Source organism: Argiope bruennichi, chromosome 6, assembly GCF_947563725.1.
Source record: "Argiope bruennichi chromosome 6, qqArgBrue1.1, whole genome shotgun sequence".
Taxonomy (NCBI): Eukaryota; Metazoa; Arthropoda; class Arachnida; order Araneae; family Araneidae; genus Argiope; species Argiope bruennichi.
The window spans coordinates 65,604,399-65,625,209 of record NC_079156.1 but is presented as its reverse complement, the minus strand read 5'-3'; positions in this window follow the sequence as shown (position 1 = coordinate 65,625,209).

Here is a 20,811-nt window from a genome sequence, read left to right as displayed (position 1 = left end):
ATTTATCCAGTTATGAAATCAATAAGAAATATTATTGCAAAATATATTTAAACATATTTTTTTATAAATATATTAAAATATATAAATATATAAAAACCTTGCACGGAAATAAAATTGAAATCATTGAAAAGCTGACCTTTGGCGTTATAAAATGTTGCAAAAATTATTCTTTTTCAATTATAAATTTTGAAATTATTGAGGAAAAATTATCAAATCTTGATTATTTTTTAAATAAAAATCTATTTAAAATTTCGAAAAATATTTTTTTAGAGTGCATCTACCGCCTAGAAGTAATAACCTGTCAAATTAGCTCTAAAGGTCTGAATGCTATACAGTATTTGAACGGCTTTCGAACGATTTTTGCATATCGTATGACTCAATTTACAATTAGTATGCCAGCCAATAAATCATTTATAAATAAAAATTTTAATAGTTATTTACAAAAATAATAGTTATCTAAAATTATCGATTTTTTGAGAAATGATAATTATTTAATTATCACTTTCCGTGCACTTTTTATTTTGTGCAAAATAAAATCATTATAAATCGCATAGAAGTTAATTGAGACTCACGTGTTTCATGCTGAATAGTTACGGTTTCAGTTTTGGAATCTGTCATTTTTTTCAATTCCTACTATTAATTCACACTCTCCTTATATATATTTATATATCTTGTTCAAATTTTCAATTGTTAATAAAATACTTTTTATTCATCCACTCAAGTTCAAATACATTTTATAAAACTTGTAGTGGATGACACTTGGTGTTAATACACTTTTTTTTAAATATTAAATTTTTCCAGCAATTTCTGTTTGGCCGCCAAAGTCGCCAAATCAGTTGCCATGCCTCCAAGTTTGTCACCAATTTTGTAATTATTTAATAAAAAGTAACTAAAATAATAATAATAAAAATTGTTGACCTAAGTAGGTATTGACTTTAAAAATTTGTTTTATATATTACTTGTTTTGTTGGAAGAAGGAACGAGAATTTTCTGGCAACATATTCTATCATTTCATATATTTTTATGGCAACACGATAACTTAAAAACATTTGAAGCTCGGCGGCTAGAACATGGTTTATAAAATTACGATCAAATTTGTAGATTTCTAACAAATTTAGAACGAAATCCATTCACAGGATGTCTGTATGTCTGATTGTTCCAGTGCAAGTGTACTTGATTACTACAAAACGTAAAAATTAAAATATTTTAGATAAATTTGATGCACAGGTTTAGCATCTAAAATATAATTATCAAATTTTGAACAAAATCAGCAAACAGCACATGATTGATCGTCTGTGCATGCATGTAAACCTAATGACTTAAATCAATGAAATTTGGTATATTATCTTCTAATTCCAACTACCGTTTGTCAAATTTTGGCGTCAACCTCTCGGCAGAAAGGTCTTCAAAATGCTTATTCTTGCAATAGATTCATCTAAAGATGCATCATTGGATTCATCTAAGGATGCATTATTAGATTCATCTATCTTAACTGTCGTTCACCAACGCTATGCAAGTATTTGCAGCCTTATCCAAGGTCGAAGAATATGCGAATCAAGGAAGAAAGAACTTTATTGGAGAGTATGCGAGAAAGTTTCGGGAAGACAGCTCCCATTGATTTGTGTAGGCCTCGTTGTATGTTAAAAAGAATCGTGGCTAAATTTTGCCCGACAGATCAAAGTCGTATTGTTATAGTATTTATTAGCTAAAACATCTTTTTAAATTGTGCAGATATGTAAATTTAAAATGTTCAAAAAGAGAAGCCTCATAATATTGTTACGAATCTGCGATGCTGCTTCCCAGCATAGTTGGTTCCATAGGAGGTCCCGGAGCTTGGCGACCATTTGGAGACTTGACGACGAATTTGGCGACTTTGGCGCCAAAATAGATTATACCCGAAACATCGAGAATTTTCCCTATCCGTCCAGTAGGAACGGAGATACGCCTCGAACGTTCCTGATTGGTTGAGAGGCTTCTAGCCCCGCCCCCTGAGACCTATAAAAGGAGCTGCAGCTGCCGGGGAGTGACGGTGAATTGAGTCGTGGACCAGTGGAGTCGAAGAGTAGTCGGAAGCGACGGTGAAGAACTCGTCTTCCAGGGACTAGCGGAGCAGCGACGGAGTAGAGCTGCTGTGTATACTGTTGTATGCTGCACGTCTCGCCTGAAGATAATCGACTTCTGTGCTGTATGTAGTTGTCGTTTTTGTGCTGTCCTGTGTGTCTTCGTGTAAATAAACGTCATTGTTTCATTTTCTACTGCCGCCTGGTGATTGAGCGTTCTTCACACCATATAACCCCCACTATCCAAACGAACCCCCGGAAATTTCGTAACAATATGTATTATTTAGGATAGCAAAATGCCAGAGTGTGTTACTGTAAATAAATACTTTCTGTCGGGCAAAATTTAGCCCCGATTCTCTTTAGCATACGACGAGGCCTAAACAAATCAATGGGAGTTGTCTTCCCGAAACTTTCTCGCATATTCTACAATAAAGTTCTAAAGTATTTATTTACAGTAATACACCCTGGCATTTAGCTATCCTAAATAATGCATATTATGAGGCTTCTCTTTTTGAACATTTTAAATTTACATATCTGCACATTTTTAATTTAACCAGATGTTTGAGCTTATAAATACTATAAAAGTACGACTTTGATGAAAATCCGAGAACCAGACCAAATATAATTGGCAAAATGCTAATTCTATTCTGTATTTTATAATTCATAGAATTTGAATCTTTTACGAATTTAGTTGGCAACTAGATTTCTTTTTTAAATCGATCGACTTACAAACCTCTTCATCGACTAAACATTACTTGTCGGAAATCTGACTAGGCAGTTACTTGTCGGAAATTGGATCTACACAAAATTTATTAAGACATAAGAGAGGATTTCGTATCCCCCTCTGTTTACACAGCAGCGTCAGATCCCAAGTCAGAAGTCAATGGATGTAATTGTCAGGTCAATATGGAACAGTCAAAGGCATCTTACAGAATAAGAATAGATATTAGCACAGCGGGAACAAAAATGAGCATTGAATTCCAACATATTTAAAGCTACTCAGTTTTGAATAGTTGGGTTTGACATTTGATATAGATCTTTGATTTTAATATCAAAAAGCAGCTGAAATTCCATTTGCTTAGTTTGTTACGTTTTTGAGTAATCGCATTCATTTATACAATGAATAAAGAAGTTGGGTGACAGTTAGCGTGTAAATCGATTTGATCAAATTTTGATACAGATAACAATTTGGGTGATTAAATTAAAAGTTTCAAAAATACAAAGTTTCATCCATCATAAATACAAAGTTTCATCCACCCAGCTTGTTTCATTTCTGAATTAACATATTCACATTGATTTGGAAGGACAGACAGGCAGGTTTCCTGTTGATAGATTTCATTCAACATTTGATAGGATTTAGAGAGATATTTTGCCAGAATTCATTTGCCTAATGCATTTCATTTTCAAGTTGAGTTATTTACTCACTCGCAGACGAACGAACACACATAAATCCGAAATTTTCTTATTGTATTTTTAACTCTTTAACTCTTTTTTATATAAATTATCTCCTACTTAATTAACCTGTATCATTGATTTTTCGAATAAAAGTGGGTTTTCAAAAAACGTTTTTTTTTTAACTATTTATTATTGGGTTTTTTTATGTTATTGTTTTTTATTTTATGTTTTTATATTTATTGTTTACTGCAGAGAAAACAGCATTGTCTCAAAATGCATAATTTAGAATTGATTCTCCACTGTGTCACCCGGTTCAATGAAGGCTCAACTTCTTAGCTAAAACTCCTTTAAAAAAAAAGCTCTTGCGTGATTTTCAGCACTAGCCATAGTTGTTCAATCGATTTGAGAGCTCATTAGTGGTGATTTGCCTACAAAAAGGGCGTTGCCAGCAATTAAATTCATTTAGGGTTCGCACATTTTTCATCGGGACGTCGTCATTACCGGAAGATAGCCAAGAACTAATGAGAAATAATTAAAAGAGATTCTTTATTGATTTTTTTTACATCCATTATTTTCCTGCCAAGATTTGGAAGCAATTAAAAAAAAATAAAAACATGCTTTAATGAGTGTGCATAAAAGTAGATTTTTTTTCACTTTGATTATTTTCGTTATTTCAGTCTTTAATTTATCATTCGTTATTAGAAATACTCAGAGCTTTTTTTTTTTTTTTTTTATAATCAAATGGGCTAATTGAGTTGTAGAGTAAGAGCGCCATTAATACAAAGGCGCCTTAAAATTTTCTTTGCTTATTTTAACCCTTTATAGGGCCGTGGGAAGTATGTTTCCCACCAAATTTATCAATCTTTGTATGAAATTATGTAGGTTGGCATAAGTTCTGACAAATTTTTTTAGTAAAACAGAAACTTATATGCTTCAGTTCTTTATCTCAGACAAAATGACGTGTCTTGATTTGTTACTTAATTATTAATTAACCAAATGAATTAATGAATCGAATTAAATTTATCTAATAAGTTAAATGAATCCCTTTACTTATTCTAATTTCAAGCCTAAAAATATTTTAACATAATATGACTAAAAAAAATGGCCCTTTAAAGAGTTAATATTGCACCAAATCCATAAAACATGACATGCTAAAAACATATAGATGACACTACAATTAATTTGCTGCAGATAAATGTCATAATAAATTTATAAATAAACCAGACAGAGTAGTCTCCACAAAACTTTCTCGCCTACTCTCTCAAGTACCTTTCATGGTATTGGCCGGCAATAGCTGCGAAATATTAACTCTTAGCGTGACTTTCGCGTTTTTACTGGATTTATAGTGTCTTGGTTTGGTTATATTAACGTCCCGTTTGAAGCAACACTAGGGCTATTTTGGGCCGGACCTCGTAATTTTAAACCGTGGTCAGATGACGAGGACAACACCTGAGTTGGCACCCCTTCTCCACACCACACCAGCGGGAGGACGGTTGGCCATGACGGATTTAACGTGCAACTGACCCCCTTACACGATGGTTCTTCGGTGGAATCGGGTCACGAACCTGAAACCCTCCGGTTCCGAAGCCGAGACCTTACCACCAGGCCACCGCGGCCCGGATTTATCGTGTCATCAGAGGAGAGTTTTTTTGGCGATTAATCACTGGCATGCGGTTAATAGCATTAGAAATTTGCGTTTTTCTCAACCAAGTGGAACAAAGATTTGACAAAACTGCACTTGTAGTCACGAAATCCCATACCAAATTTGATATATTTAAGTCATTTCGTTTTTGAGTTACAGGTTTTATATGTTTCTCAAATAAGAGTACGACAAATGGTCAGTCCTTTGTTAGATTTGACTCAAAATCCACTTCCTCGTTTTGTACTTAATTTGTTAACTTATATTCGAACAGCTGGATACACAAACTTTTTCTAAACGGATTTTGCTCAAAATTTGATAAAAATCTATGAATTTGGTGTAAAGACCGTATACCAAATTCCAGTCATATAGCTCAAAGCGGTTCTGAGTTATCTTTGTCACAGACAGACAAACAGATGGACGGACATTTGTAAAAAATGGGTTTTTCGAACCCTAGGAGGTGTAAAACGTGTATATTCGTCAAATTCTCGAGTTCGATTTCATTACTTTCTCTATACTATATATAAGGAAAAGTTTTAAAAAAAAGAGAAAGCTAGAGAGAGAGAAGAATTGGTTATCTGCTGCTACTGAAGGCATGGTCAACCCTGTAAAAAACAGAACGCTAATTATCTAGAAAGACATAGTGTCCACTTTATCGCCCACTCGAGCATAAAATCCATTATCGATTCATTCCTCCATAATGATGAACAAGCAATACAAGATAGGAAACCTGTTTCCATTAAAACTCAAGTGCTGGACAGCATTGTCTTTCGGTTGAAAAGCGAATTCTTGTTAACAAAATAACCAGGGAACTTACTATAACTGAGAAATGTTCTCTTTCTCTTTTCATGTATAAAAATTATTTAAAATGACTGCATTTCAATCGTCTAAAAATCCAGTCAAGAAATTGGGATGAGTCTCTATAATTTACACAAACCTAAATTCAAAATATAAATTTTCGGAATTTTGTTTGTTTGTGGACACTGTCGATCAGAAAATGAGACTAGTTAGAATAATGAAATTTCTGGTCTTATGTTAAAATTGCAGAATTTTTCAAATTTTGAGTCAAATTCATCTGTCTATCTGTCCTTTTCATGCATATAAACGTGATAATTTAAAATAGCAATAAAACAGACAAATGAAATTTAACATAAAATTTTATCTATAGAATTGTATATTTGTGCAAAATTTTGGACTATTAAAAGGTGACGTCTTATTATATTCATAGGTTGACAACTATCAATTTCATTGTAATTGTCGAAAAAAAACGAAATCGAAATTTTGACGAATTGAAATGCCGCATTGAAGGAAGTCAGTCGAATCTCCATGGCCAAATGGTAAGGGCACTGGTCTCATAATCAAGAGACCTTAAGTTCGAATCCCGCTAGAGACAATGCGATTCCTAGTATGTGTAAATATTTAATCCCTTGATTTTATGTTTTCCTTTATTTCATGTTCCAGAAGATACTGGACATTTCTTTAGTTTACCAGAGAAGTGTTCTGGACTTTTCTTACTGTCTCCAGAAAAGTATTCTGGAACTTTCCCTGCTTGTATAAAAGCAGAAGATCTGTCAGTCACTGTGTTCTCTGTTCAGAGTTGAGTTAATAAATTGGTTTAGCTCTACTTCTTGTGTGTCTCATTGAGTCTTACACAAAAGTATCTACGTGACAATATTCATAGGTTGGCAACTATCAATTTCATTGCAATCGTCGAAAAATTCGAAATCGAAATTTTGACGAATCTCCACGTTTCAGAATGATCGAGTCCAAAAAACACACTATTCGAATAATGTCTGTCTGTCTGTGAATACGAAAACTCAAAAACGCTTTGAGCGAAACGGATAAAATTTGTTATATGTTCGAATAGAAGTGAATGCAATAACTATAAAATATAAAGAGCTAGACAAATAAAATTTGGTACACGGATTTCGCCTCTAAAATGTAAATTGTCTTTAATCAAATTTTGAGCTTAATCTGTCAAAAAGCTAACCATCTCTCGATAGGTATTTTCGCATGTATATAAACATAATTATTAAAAAAATGCAATGCTTAAATAAATAAAATTTAATATGTGATCGTGTGACTACAATTGCAGCTCTTTGCGAAATTTTACATCCAACCAGTGAAATACGGGGCATCCAAAATACAAGCATTCGATTTTCGGATACCTGTGTATTTCCCACAAATCAGCAATTAATCGCCAAAGATCTCACGATAAATTCAGTTAAAATGCTAGATTTACTCCGAAGATCAATATTTCGTAACTACGCAAAACATCATAATATTCCTAGATCCACAATTTTATGTGTGTGTGTGGGGGGGGGGGGGAATAACACCTTTATTAAAGAATAAATGAGAAAGATTTGAAAAGACCACCTCCGTTGCTTTGTATTGATGCGAACGTATTACCCAAAATGCATCAAGTTAGACCAGTAAATTTTCGTATATGATCTTTATACAAGAATTATATATATTGTCTTACTTTATACTAAATTCATCAAGAATTAGATTATCCGGGTTTTTTTATTGTTTAATTTAACGATAACTTAAAATCCCGTAAAACTCATCTCACTTTTCAGTTATATCTGTGCCAAACTCGATATCTATATACTTATAATAAAGCTCAATGTGTGTGTGTGTGTGTGTGTGTGTGTGTTGGCGCTCTACAGGCCAGGCCATTTGACATATAGCTACCAAATTTGGTACATGTATACCTTAGAGGTCGGGAATGTGCACCTGGGGTCCCTTTTTTTGAAATTTTAATTAGAATTTTAATTATTAATTAAAAACTAACTTTCCCGCCAAAAAAATCTTCCATTTTCCCCACCGCCAACTTTTCCGCCAAAATAATCTTCCATTTTCCCCAACGCCAAATGATTTAGGCTTTAGTTCTTTTTTTCTCCCAACAGTAATGAGGCTAGGGTTAAGATTTTTCGGCGGATTATTTCAAACGATTCTGTTTATTTTCTTAATGTTTTATGCATTTAAAATTAAACATTGTTAATTAATCCATGTTTCAGATTCATTCTGAAGTACTTTTGAATTAAAATAACACAGAATAAAGGAAATTAAAAATGTATAATCTGCATAACGTTACCCCAACTGGCGTAGAAAAATTCACGCATTTGCGTTACCGGAGCTGGCGAAGAAAATTCACGCATGCGCACTGTGTTCTGATTGTTGGCATGGCAACCATTAACAACGGACGATTTAAATTACCCTTAGGTTAGTTGCATGCTTTTGTAAGTAAATTGTATTTATGTTAGTTATATATTTTTTTGTATATGCTTATAGTTTTAAGTACATCGTTTTTTAAGTAGTTTTTTTTAACCTGTTTTCAATGATTTAAATTATTTTTAGGCTAATTGCATGCTTTTGTAATTAAATTGTATTTATGTTAGTTATATATTTTTTGATATATGCTTATAGTTTTAAGTACATCGTTTTTTAAGTAGTTTTTTTAAACCTGTTTTAGACCGATTATTTTAAACGATTCATTTTATTTTCTTAGTGTTTGATGCATTTAAAATGAAACATTGTTAATAAATCGATCCGTTCATGATGAATCTGAGAAAATTTTGTTGACAAATTCTTGAGATATTATATAAATTAAGAAAGATATTCTTTAGTGCCCATAAAGTTTAAACGCTCAGTGACTCTATTATCAGTAATAATATTATTAAAAAAAATGCTTTGTTTCAGTAAAAAATATTATTATATTAATTGCAGATGAATCCTTTACACTTTAATTTAAAGCATAAATTCTACGAGGGGAAACAGAAAATTAGAGAGATACATATCACGTTATGACTGAAGGCCTTTATAATATTATGAGTGAATTATATGACTATCAAAATTTGAAGTTTTAAAATATTTTGCTGAAGAATCTATTAAAGTTGGAATTGCATAAAATATTTAATTGTTAAAATTTTAACGAACATTAAGATTGGCGAACCGGCTGGTCGCCAAAGGCGGCTAGTTTTAAATAATTAGAACTCAATGAGGTTTAAACCGTGCATATTTCATCACACTTAAAAAGTCCAATTTTTTGACGCTTACAATACTTCTTTTTGCTTTGCTCAAACATCTGGAAATATTGTAAGCAGTTTCCATTCTAATATTTTACACCAAAAATATCAAAAATCATACTATTTCCATTTTACTGATCATACTAACTATTTCCATATTTACTGATCATACTCACTGTCTCCATATTTACTGATCATATTCACTATTTCCATATTTACTGATCATACTCACTGTCTCCATATTTACTGATCATATTCACTATTTCCATATTTACTGATCATACTCACTGTCTCCATATTTACTGATCATATTCACTATTTCCATATTTACTGATCATACTCACTGTCTCCATATTTACTGATCATACTCACTATCTCCATATTTACTGATCATACTAACTATTTATAACTAATTATTTCCACATTACAGAAATAGTGAGTATGATTCTAGCGAAGTTGCTATTTCCATTAGTATATAATGATTTTTGATCAACTTATGCTATTTGTCTGGAAGCAACCTTTTTCCTCAGTAAATGAATAGAATGGCATCGTAATATTCCATCTGATCCTATGCAAAAACCACCGACAATGATCACGTCGGAAACTAATACTCCGACCCCCAATCCCACAGCAGGACCCGAAAGAAAAATAGTTGTCAGGTGATACAAAAGACCCTACCGCCTATAATCTTTCACTGAACAAAAGCTCCCTGGCAGACAAAGGGTGTTTAGCTGTATCTCGCCCCAGCGCTGCCTTGGCACAAACGCGCTGAAGCAAAATTGTATTTAATCTCGCCAAATTTCCATGCATCGCTGGGCCCGTGGTGAACTGACATTTGGACTGCAGACGTCACGCCAGCCTTTCAAGGAAACTTATTAATTGCCTCGGAGGACCCAACCCTGCACTGAGTATAAATAGAGCTTGTAATTATTTTATGTTGTCGGATTTTAATGGAACTGCCAAATATTTCATACATGGCATTGTTACATATCTGCGATATCCAGTCTGGTTAGAGTAATTGGGCCTAGTAAATTTTCCTCTCTTGGTGAATTAATCTGTAACTAGTTATTGTGTATTCAAAATTCACCGAGAAGGGTTTTTTTTTTTTTTTTTTTTTTTTTTTTTAGAGAAAGAAGAAAAGTGCTCATCTAAAAATAAAAAATAAAAAATAAAATTTAAAAAAAAATGAAATATTGACCATATATTGAAACATCGTGGATTTAGTAATAAATAGAGTAATGCAACTGCAATAGCATTAAGTTGTATCCATGTAAATCTCTTAATTTTGTAATTATCGTGCTTAATTTTATACAGACAGACAGATTACCTCTGAATGGATTTTGTTTAAAATTTGACAGAATTATACAAATTAGTATACCAAATTTCATCAGTTTAGCTCAAAGCGTTTTTGATTAACAGACAGACAGACATAATTCCAAAAATACGTTTTACGGGATTTTGGAAGATCTAAAACGTGGAGTTTCATCAAAATCTAAAGTTTTAATTTTTTGAAAAATACAGCATGTTTTTTCATAAGTCATAAAGTAGAAATTCAAATTCAAGGACGTCTAAAACGTAGACATAGACGTCGAATTCGCTAATGATTGTAATATTTTCAGTTTGAAAATTAAAAAAAAAAAATATTTCTTGTTCATTAATCATGCTTTTTTTTATGCTTTCTCAGGGCAAGGGCTTTAACATTTAACTCACAAAATTTCAAATTTCTTAAACTTGTACCTGAGATGACTCACTATGAATATGCATTACAAAACGGAAGAAACTTCTCGAAGTTCCTGACTCATTTTGAACAGTCATTAGAAATTATTCATGCATTGCACAGGTATTTCTAAACTGTACACACACTTGTTTCACAATCGGCGTTTCAATATCACGAATCATTGTTTTCTTTATTCCGAAGGCTTGATAAAGATTCTATCAGTCGTTTAAAGTAATGAAGGAATCTAAAAGTGATTTAATATCAACGAGTTTGTTCTTGGGATTCGTATTCGAACTATTTAACAAGGCCCTATTTAAAGAAATCTCATTATTTCATTTAAAAACTTATAAAGAATATTAGTTAATATTATAAAGAGTATTAGTTAAATAGAATTTTTTAAATTAAATTATAATCTGAAGGTGTGTTTGCCTCCAGAAATTTCTGGAGCACTAAGGCAATCAGCGTTGAGGAATCCAAATTGTGAGCCGCGAATCAATTTTTGCCGGGCTGCAATAGGCCGCGGCGCCCTGGTGGTAAGGTCTCGGCATCGGAACCGGATGGTTCCAGGTTCGTGACCCGATTCCACCGAAGAACCGTCATGTAAGGGGGTCTGTTGCGCGTTAAATCCGTCATGACCAAACGTTCTCCCAGTGGTGTGGTATGGAGAGGGGGGTGCCAGCTCAGGTGTCGTCCTGGTCATCTGACCACGGTTCAAAATTACGAGGTCCGTCCTAAAATAGCCCTAGTGTTGCTTCAAACGGGACGTTAATATAACCAAACCAAACCAGGCCGGGCTGCAATAAAATTTTGAATGCATATTTATTTGTTTGTTTAACTCTCACCGGCTTCACTTACCTATCTAAAATATTGTAGAAAGCATGAAAGCTGGTAGAAAACTTTCTCAAAACATTCATATAACAGCATATGAAAGCATATTATCACGAAACTAAAGCGTTCAACATGTATACCAATATTTAGAGTTCCAGTTTAAAGCCCTATTAGAACAGCACTAAAACAATGAATTGGCGCAATGCGCAAATAAGTGGCTCGTGTCAAATGACAAAAAAAAAAAAAAAAAAAAAAAAAAAAAACTTTTCAGTATGAACTCTCAAAGGTGACTACAGTCCGCAAGTGTCCCCTTGACTTTCAAACATAATAACGCTATAAGTATTGTTTTTGTACATCTAAATATAATTAAGAAAATTGAGTATGCAGTTTGGAAGCTTTTCTTTCCAATTATGGGATCCAAAATTTGACGGAGATCTACAATTCTTGCTACGAATTCCAATTCCATTTGTCTATGCCATTGCGTTTTTGAGATCATATTGACATACAGACGTTTTTGAGATCAAGTTCACATCCCTAAGGACAGACCAATAAATAATCCTCCCTTTACATAGATTTGGTGAAAAGTTTAATTTATATCTACAACTTTGATGATAAATCTATATACCAAATTTTATTCACACATTTCCTTGCGGTTTGAATTATCATGTTCAGATCTATACAAACACACAGACTTTCTTTCGATGGACTTTATCTAAGTTTCGAGAGGAATCTATAAATTTAGTGTTAAAACTATTTGCCTGATTTCACCATTTAAGTTCAATGTTTTTGTGGTTTATCATGTTCTTAAACAGACAGGTATAATTTTAGAAAACGGAAGTGTTGTCCCAAACCTTTCTCGTATACTCTGTAATAAAAATGTTATCTCCCCCTCCCTCCCCTTCCAAAAAATTGTGGACCTTGGGTAAAACCGCAAATGCCTTGATGAACAATAGTTAAGAAATATTAATCTTTGGCGTGAATTTAGCATTTGTATTGAATATATCGTGTGGTTCTTTGCGATTTTTTTAAAGCAATCAACCCCTAGCATTTATCAACAGGTGTCCGAGAATCAAATTTGTGTTTTACATGTGTTGTTTCTGAAAAACTGAAGTCAAAATTTGATTCGAAACTACAATTGTAGTCCCAAAATCACATAGCAATTTTCATAAATTTTGATCACTGCATTTTTGAATAATCGATTGTGAAAGTACAGACCGATAGACAGTCAACACTTTAACGAATTTGCATCCAAATTGGACAGATATCTACACTTTGTCTGTTAAGCCTGTATACCACTTATTGCGAGATGTTAGAAATGAAATACAGACATCGTAATGTCTGCATTATAGTGGGTGTGTTGTGGTTTTCTAAAGAACTGCCCGGTTTTCAATACACTATTTTTAATCTTCACAAACACAACTACACTATAAAATTCACAAACACTTATCTACTACACACAAAAAGAAAATTATGTTAAAGAAAACAGTATGATGGAGGGATTCTACCGTTTATAGCCGAAAGCATTTTGCGTTAACGCAAGGGTTGCGCATAGGGAAAAAAGTCGACCTCAGGTAGCAGGTCTGCCATCCAACTGATTGTCTTCTGTAAAACGCCACAAGGGGGCGCTCTCTGCACAAGGGGAAAAAGAGGTGCTACAGTATTGCAATTTTGACACCTCGTAATGTTTCATGTTCCATAGGACATAGTCTGATTAGTATGTTTTCATAAATGTGGAGAAAATTAAATAGGTCTTATCGTCTCCAATAGCCGCCATGTCCTTTAGAATGTGTCAATTTTATTTTGCAACCGATGGGATTTATTTCATTGGGAATTCGTTAGAAAAAACAATAAATGAAAAAAATGAAAATCTCAACAAAAAAGAGAGAGAAAGAGAGAGAAAAGGAAAAGAAAGAAAGAAAAAAAGAGAAAGAAAGGGAAAAGAAAAGAAAAAACAAAAGAAAAGATCTAAAATTTTCAAAAAGAAAGAAAAAAAAATCTAAAGAAAAAAAACTTTTTTAGCCGAAAGAATATCATTACACGAAAGTTACGTTCCAAATAATAAGGAGATTAAATAGCATGTAAATATCATTCAAAATCAATTTTCGGTAGAAAATTCCAGTATATAAAAGAAATTCATTAAATGGAACAGAATGGGAAAGCGGAAATGGGAATTCTGTATTTACAGAATCAGAATTACACGCGAAAAAACTTTGATTACCTAAAGCAATAATAGTTTAGTTTTTTTCATCATTACTAACCGACCCATTGAAAGAAACCCAGCTGTGATAGGAAATTTACATTTCAAATTGCTTTCTATTGTCATTTTATAGATTTTTTTTTTTTAACTTTTTATGAACGAAATTTTATGAGTGTTGCAATCGTCAGCAAATTCAGTCTCTAGAATTTAATTCCGGAAATTCGAATCTGAAGTTTTAAAAGCAATTATGTCTATATGTCTGTATGGTCATACATATAGTACATTCTCGAGTATTCGGTCCGAGGCTGTTCGGCCTGGTTTTTCAAAAATTAAAAGCTGTAAGTTTTAACTCTTATTATTGGGTTACCTTTTCATATCTGTATCATTTATCAGTGAAAAATAAAATCATTTTAAGTCAGTTTTCTTAAGACTTAAGCCTACGATTTACGTTAATGTTTTGTTCATGTTTCCTGCATTTAAGTTAGGTATTAAAGAATTTATGTTAAAATGTGAACAGTTTATATCCTTTAACGTACTTTTTATCTAATAAATTTTTGAAACGAGTAATGCAGCATATAAACATTTACAAACTATCAGTACAGAGCCTTCTATTTAACTCGACACGTTACCGGCAAAATGCTTCTATGATTCACCGGGCCACGGTCGAGTTCACATTCTACGTGACTTGAGATAAATGTAGAACTTAGTACATAGTGAGAAAATAAGTATTATAAGAGCGAGGTTTGTATAAAAACTTTGTATTCTGGTATTGGCGGGCAAAGAAATGAGTTGATATAACTCCGGCCTATCCGGCTTGTCCTTCCGTCACATTAGGCAGGTTACTCGGGAGTGTACTGTATATGAAATAAATAATTTCAAAATCCAAGAAGATCAGATGGAACAAATTTAAGTTATGCTTCTTTACACCAGAATGTTATATATTGACAGAATTTTGGATTTCATTCGACAACGGAAGATGTTATATTATCGAAATGCATGTTCATTTTTTTCTTTCCTTTGTGAACCGCAAAGAACAAAAAAATAGTTTTCTAAAGAATAAAAATACCAAACGACTTATCGGAAGGAGGCGAACAACCTTTCAGCTGCTGAAGTGCTCCTTCAAAATTCGGATAAAAACACGTCCACTTGAGACACGCAAACGATATCTACACTCTTGGTAACGACCCATCATCGCCTCCACCCTCTTGAGGCCCCCCAACGGGGCCCTTTTCTCCGACAGACGATCGTCAGGAATGTGTCAACTCTTCTGGTCTGGTATATATCGTCTGCGTTTTTCTGCGAAAGGAAAAAAATCGTCTAAAAACAAAATAAATTAATCATAAAGGCAAACGATTTCGCAGCAATAACTGTTACTGGATATTTCTCTATGACACTCTATGGGTGGCAACAACTTTTTAAATGACAGAAAAGCGTTCTCTAAATTTTTTTTTTCCTTAGATGTAACCGTGAATCAAGATTACACGAAATGGAATATAAAAAGACAGGAAATGGGATCTGCCTTTGCTCGTATTTCAAAAGTTATGAAAGCGTGAATGATTGAAAACATGTGAATGTTTTCATACTGTATGATTATACTGAAAACGTACATTTACAGCGTGGCATGTATTGCTTAAGCAGTAAGGGAAGGATGAATATTTCGAATTATTCTAAAGCAGGTGTTCTTACATTTTGGTCATGGTATCTTTTTTTTCTTTTTTTTTTTTGGATAACGTGACCGAATTTCGAATTGTTGAAGCTCTGCTGCACGTTTTTGTATTAAGTTCTTTAATGATAGCAAGCAAAATTAATTAAAAGCAGTAAGAGTGGGTGTATATTCGACATTCGCATATATCACGCACAATATGGTTCGTTTTGTGTTTGGCTTCGTAATTTGATAAAGATAGTCGAAAATATATATTGAACATATTTAAAATTTGTTTTAAGAATCACACCAAGTTTCATTCGAATAGTTCACTTATTCCACTAGTCCTTTTAAAGACATCAAAAGATATATAAGAACCATTCTTAATTAAGAATGGCAAACAGAATGGAACAGTAAAGAGACAAACAAGCTTCATTCTAACTTTTGGCATAGTTTATCCAACAGAAAATTGGATACAATTATTATCATTCGAATAGTTCACTTATTCCACTAGTCCTTTTAAAGACATCAAAAGATATATAAGAACCCTTCTTAATTAAGAATGGCAAACAGAATGGAACAGTAAAGAGACAAACAAGCTTCATTCTAACTTTTGGCATAGTTTATCCAACAGAAAATTGGATACAATTATTATCATTCGAATAGTTCACTTATTCCACTAGTCCTTTTAAAGACATCAAAAGATATATAAGAACCCTTCTTAATTAAGAATGGCAAACAGAATGGAACAGTAAAGAGACAAACAAGCTTTATTCTAACTTTTGGCATAGTTTATCCAACAGAAAATTGGATACAATTATTACCCGTTTAAGAATTGGTCATACTAGACACACACATAAGCATTTGTTGTTTTGGGGGGGAGCTCGATGTACAGTATGCCAAAGCCCAATTACAGTTAGTCACATACTTATTCAATGACCACGTTTTAATCCTCAACGAATTCAATGTTTATGTTCTTCTCAAATTATTTTAAAAGGCATTCTTCATAAATGTCCCCATCCTCATCTTTTTATCTTTTTTAAAAATGCTTAGTTTCTTCTCTCTTATATATATATATAAGAGTATTATTATTTTTTTTTTTTTTAATGTTTCAAAACCTATACAACAGTTTTTTTATGCAGATTAGGAAATAGACTATTTCTGAAATTGAACAGAATTTTTAATTAACCTTTTAAAATATGACCATATGTTTTTTTTTTCTTTTATGAATCATATGTTTGTTTATATCTTATGATTGGCGCTACATAATCAGTGCTCATTGGCTCGACAGTAAACTCCGCCAAACACAAACACACTGGATGCATCCCGGCTGAGAAGTCGTCTATCTAACAGAGAGATCCGCTTCGCTGTTGAGTATATTTACTGAGTGGGAGCGCGTTACCTCTACACCGATGAAGGAACGTGCCTCCTATGTGACAGATAGGGCTGTAACAAGTGATTACGAATAAAGTTTCAATTGGGGGCATTCATTTTTTGCTTTTAGTTTCCGCCATACAAAAATGTTTTCACTATTATTGTCATTTAAATTAACTCAAAAACCAGAACTGACAGGTGGTAAATCCTTTTGATTATGTATCTAGCGCTTTTCAATTATCATATTTGCACACGAACCAACAAACAGACACTCTTCACGTTAGTGAATCAAGTTCAAAATTTGGCCTGAAATTTTGATTTTTTGACAATATACAAATTACATTTATGTAGCTCATTGTATTTTTTTTTAAGCTATCATGTTCACATTGTGTTCGGTTGGAAAAACAAACAAGTCTTGTAGGTTTTGACAGATTTTGTCCAAAACTGGATCAAAATTTTGGCGTCTGGCGTCCTTGCATAGAGGTAGTGCATCTTCCCCGTGATATGGGGGTCCCTGGTTCGAATTCCTGTTCGGGCACGGTTTTTCTTCATCTGTGTTCTCTCTGTGAGGTGTGTGAATGTGCCCCCCTGTAAAAAGGGGTTGTGCAAGCGAATGTGTGAGTTTCATCTTTATATGAGCTAGAAGTCAGACTTCTGCCCTCGGGTGCTCAGGGGTCTTTACCCTGAGAAGCTACTGCACCCCCTTTCCGTGGTAACGCGGACATGACCAGGAATTTTGGAATTAAGTTCATAACCGTAGATTCATGCTTCTAGCTAGTTTCGATTTGGAGTTACCGTTTTCTCCTACCAACTCATTTGCGGATTTGGCAACGGGCAATAATGTCTTTTGCGGATTTGGTTCGAAATTTTATGAAATTCCCACGAAAGAATAATATGCCATTTAGCTCATTTCGGTTTTCAATTATTGTGCTTACAAACTGCTCTCTGGTGGGTAGATGGGTAGATTTCGTATAAAATTTCTTACACAAATAGTAAAGTACACAGGATGTGAGTAGTGGAAAAAGGAGAGTTCTGGCACAGTTTGACCTCAGTTGACCCCGGCTGAATTGGAGATAGCGAAACCCCTTCTCTGCAACTCCCCCCCCCCCCTCCCCCTCCACAACCCCTTCCAAGACAGATAAGGCTTATCTATCTTTTAGGACTTTAAAGATTTTTGGAGTGTTTTTTATTTTTCAAACTTAGAATTTTTTCAGAATAAAATAATTACTAATTAATTTTTGTTACTTCTCGAATTTAAATTCTGCTTTTCAGGAATACCTTTAGATTTTATTCATTGAATGAAAATCTTTGATTAATTCTCATGAAAGCTGTTTTATTGATTATATAAGGCATTATTTTCCTTTATTTTTTTTATTTATTTTAATGCTGTGATAAAATTTGAATTTAATAGGATTGAATATAAGTATTATTCAATAGAATAGAAATTTTAAATAATAAAATTTCGTTATTATTTTTTTTTTCTTAATCTGTTTTAAAGAAAATGTTAATATTTTGTCCATTTGATATACATAATATATATTTCAAAATATATTAGCTTTAATTAATTTTTCTAATCTGATTCAATTGACTCGTCATGTTGAATATAAATTTTCCAATGACAAAGGTGATGATGAAATATTCCTTCAATAAAATATAGAAGTGATCTTTTAAGAAATTCTTTTAATGGTTAAGCATTTCTTAGATATTGAAATTCAACCCGAAATATTAATTTTCTAATGATTTAGAAACATTCTAAATTGAATTTTTTTAAAGCTTAAAATTGTCCAAATCATTTTATCAAATAAATCTTAAAAGCGATACCTCTCACATTTTAATTTCTTAAATGAAGATTAATGTGCTTATAGATATATAAGTCTACCTTCAATCATAGAAGTATATTCTAGATGTAATGCCTATATTAGCCAAGACACATAGAGACTATCTTTCGAAATGTTATGATAAAAGAGTTGTATTTTATCTCGTGCACATAGTTTTCTGCGTCACTGAATATTTTATCGTAAAAATTTAGTGAATCTTCGACAGTACACACTTTTAACCTAGATAATTCAATTTTATAAGGAATTTTTTTTTTTTTCCTGACTTCGAATTTTTACAGCAGTATGAAAAGATTTCTAGAAATAGAGTTAACGTTTCATATATTTAAATTCCATTTTTTCCCCTTTATGATCGTGAATATTTTTAATGTGTGTTTTTTTTTTTTAAAAAAATATTATAACTGAATTAATTTTTTTCCACTTCTATGAAAAGTTTGCCTAGAAAAATCCTCATAAAAGCTATTTATTTTTAAATTTCAAATCAGTTTTATAAGGAATTTTTCTTTCAATTTATCAGCTTTGATTGAATTTTAAGTTCTGATTCAAATTTACTCTTTGCATTGAACATAATTTTTCCAATGAAAAGGCGTTGAGTGAGTATTTCTTCAATAAAATAAAAGACTTATCATGAAAAGAAATATCTTAGATGTGAATAAGTTTTACTTAGATAATGAAAGTAAACTCGAATTCTTAATTTTCTATCGATTTCAGTATGAACACAACACGAAATTAATTTAAACTTCACCGCTGCAAGTGAAAAAAAAAAAAAAATTAGTTAGAGAAATAGATTTCATTTTAGCGATTTTTCAAGAATTAGTTTTTTTATGAGGATTTATTCTTCTAGTTTGTTAGCTTTGACTAATTTTTCTTGCAAGTCTCAAATTCTCTCTATTGTATTAACATAATCTTTCAGTAACAAAACTGATGCCAGCGTAAATCGTCAATAAAATATAAAAGTAATTATATTATAACTTCTTGCGTATGAATAATTGTTTTCTTGCATAATGAAATTTGTTGAAATTAAAATAAGAATTTCATCCTTTTATTAATTCAAGCATAACAAAACTGTGCACTATTTTTAAAGTTCAAGGCTGTTGATGAAAAATTCTTTCGACTTAGAGAAACAGACTTCACTCTTTCGTTACAAGATTGCGTTATTATCTTAATCTTTAAAAATTTTAAACATTTCTAGCGGAAATGCTAAAAGTTAAATATATTACTAATCGAGTTTTAATTCCTTAAAATAGATCAATGCGCTAACAGATACATCGATTTATCTTCAGTAATAGCAACCATCAAACCATTTATTTTATATTCAATGCATATTTTGTCCACGCACTTGCACTGGAAGCAGATTACTTACAATTTTTGCAAAAATTAACAATAAAAGGATTGTATTTTAATCCGTGTCCGCGTTTACTGGAGTACTTCTTTGCCGATTATTTTATCTTCAAAAGTTAATCTTTATGCCAAAGAAGTCAAAATGCCTTATCGAACACTGGTCTTGGCGATTACGAAGTCGCTGACCATAGTATTAAATTATAACAACTTAGAATTAGGTTGGAAAGACAAAATTTATAAAATATTACTCGTGGTGAAATATATCAAAATAAACGAATTAGAAATTTAATATATTTTATGTTTAATCTCATTTAGTTTTAGTTTATTAGTTTTCACATTTAGTTTTATTAGTTTCTAGATATTTGTTTCAGCATTAAAAAAAAATGATTATTTCCGATTTTTTTTTTCTTTTCTGTAACATTTTCTTTTCTTTCTTTTTTTCTTTTTTAAATTTTTGATATCTAATCCGAGAAATGAAAGTCTATTGCTCGGAGATTTTTTCTTCTTATTTTTAACAGGAATCTGTTTTTTACAGTAATCTGTAATGTCCCAGTTTTCCTATTCTGTAAAATTTCGTTTTAGAAAAGTAAGATCAATCTGAAAAGAGATTCTTCTAGCTTTAAAGAAAAAACGGAGTAGAAAGAATTTGTTATTAATTTTCGATGCTTAATCCTTTTCCGAAAAATCGATCAGTATCATTTTGATGTATAACGAAATTTATCAACTTTACCTCAGTATATTCTCATCCATACACT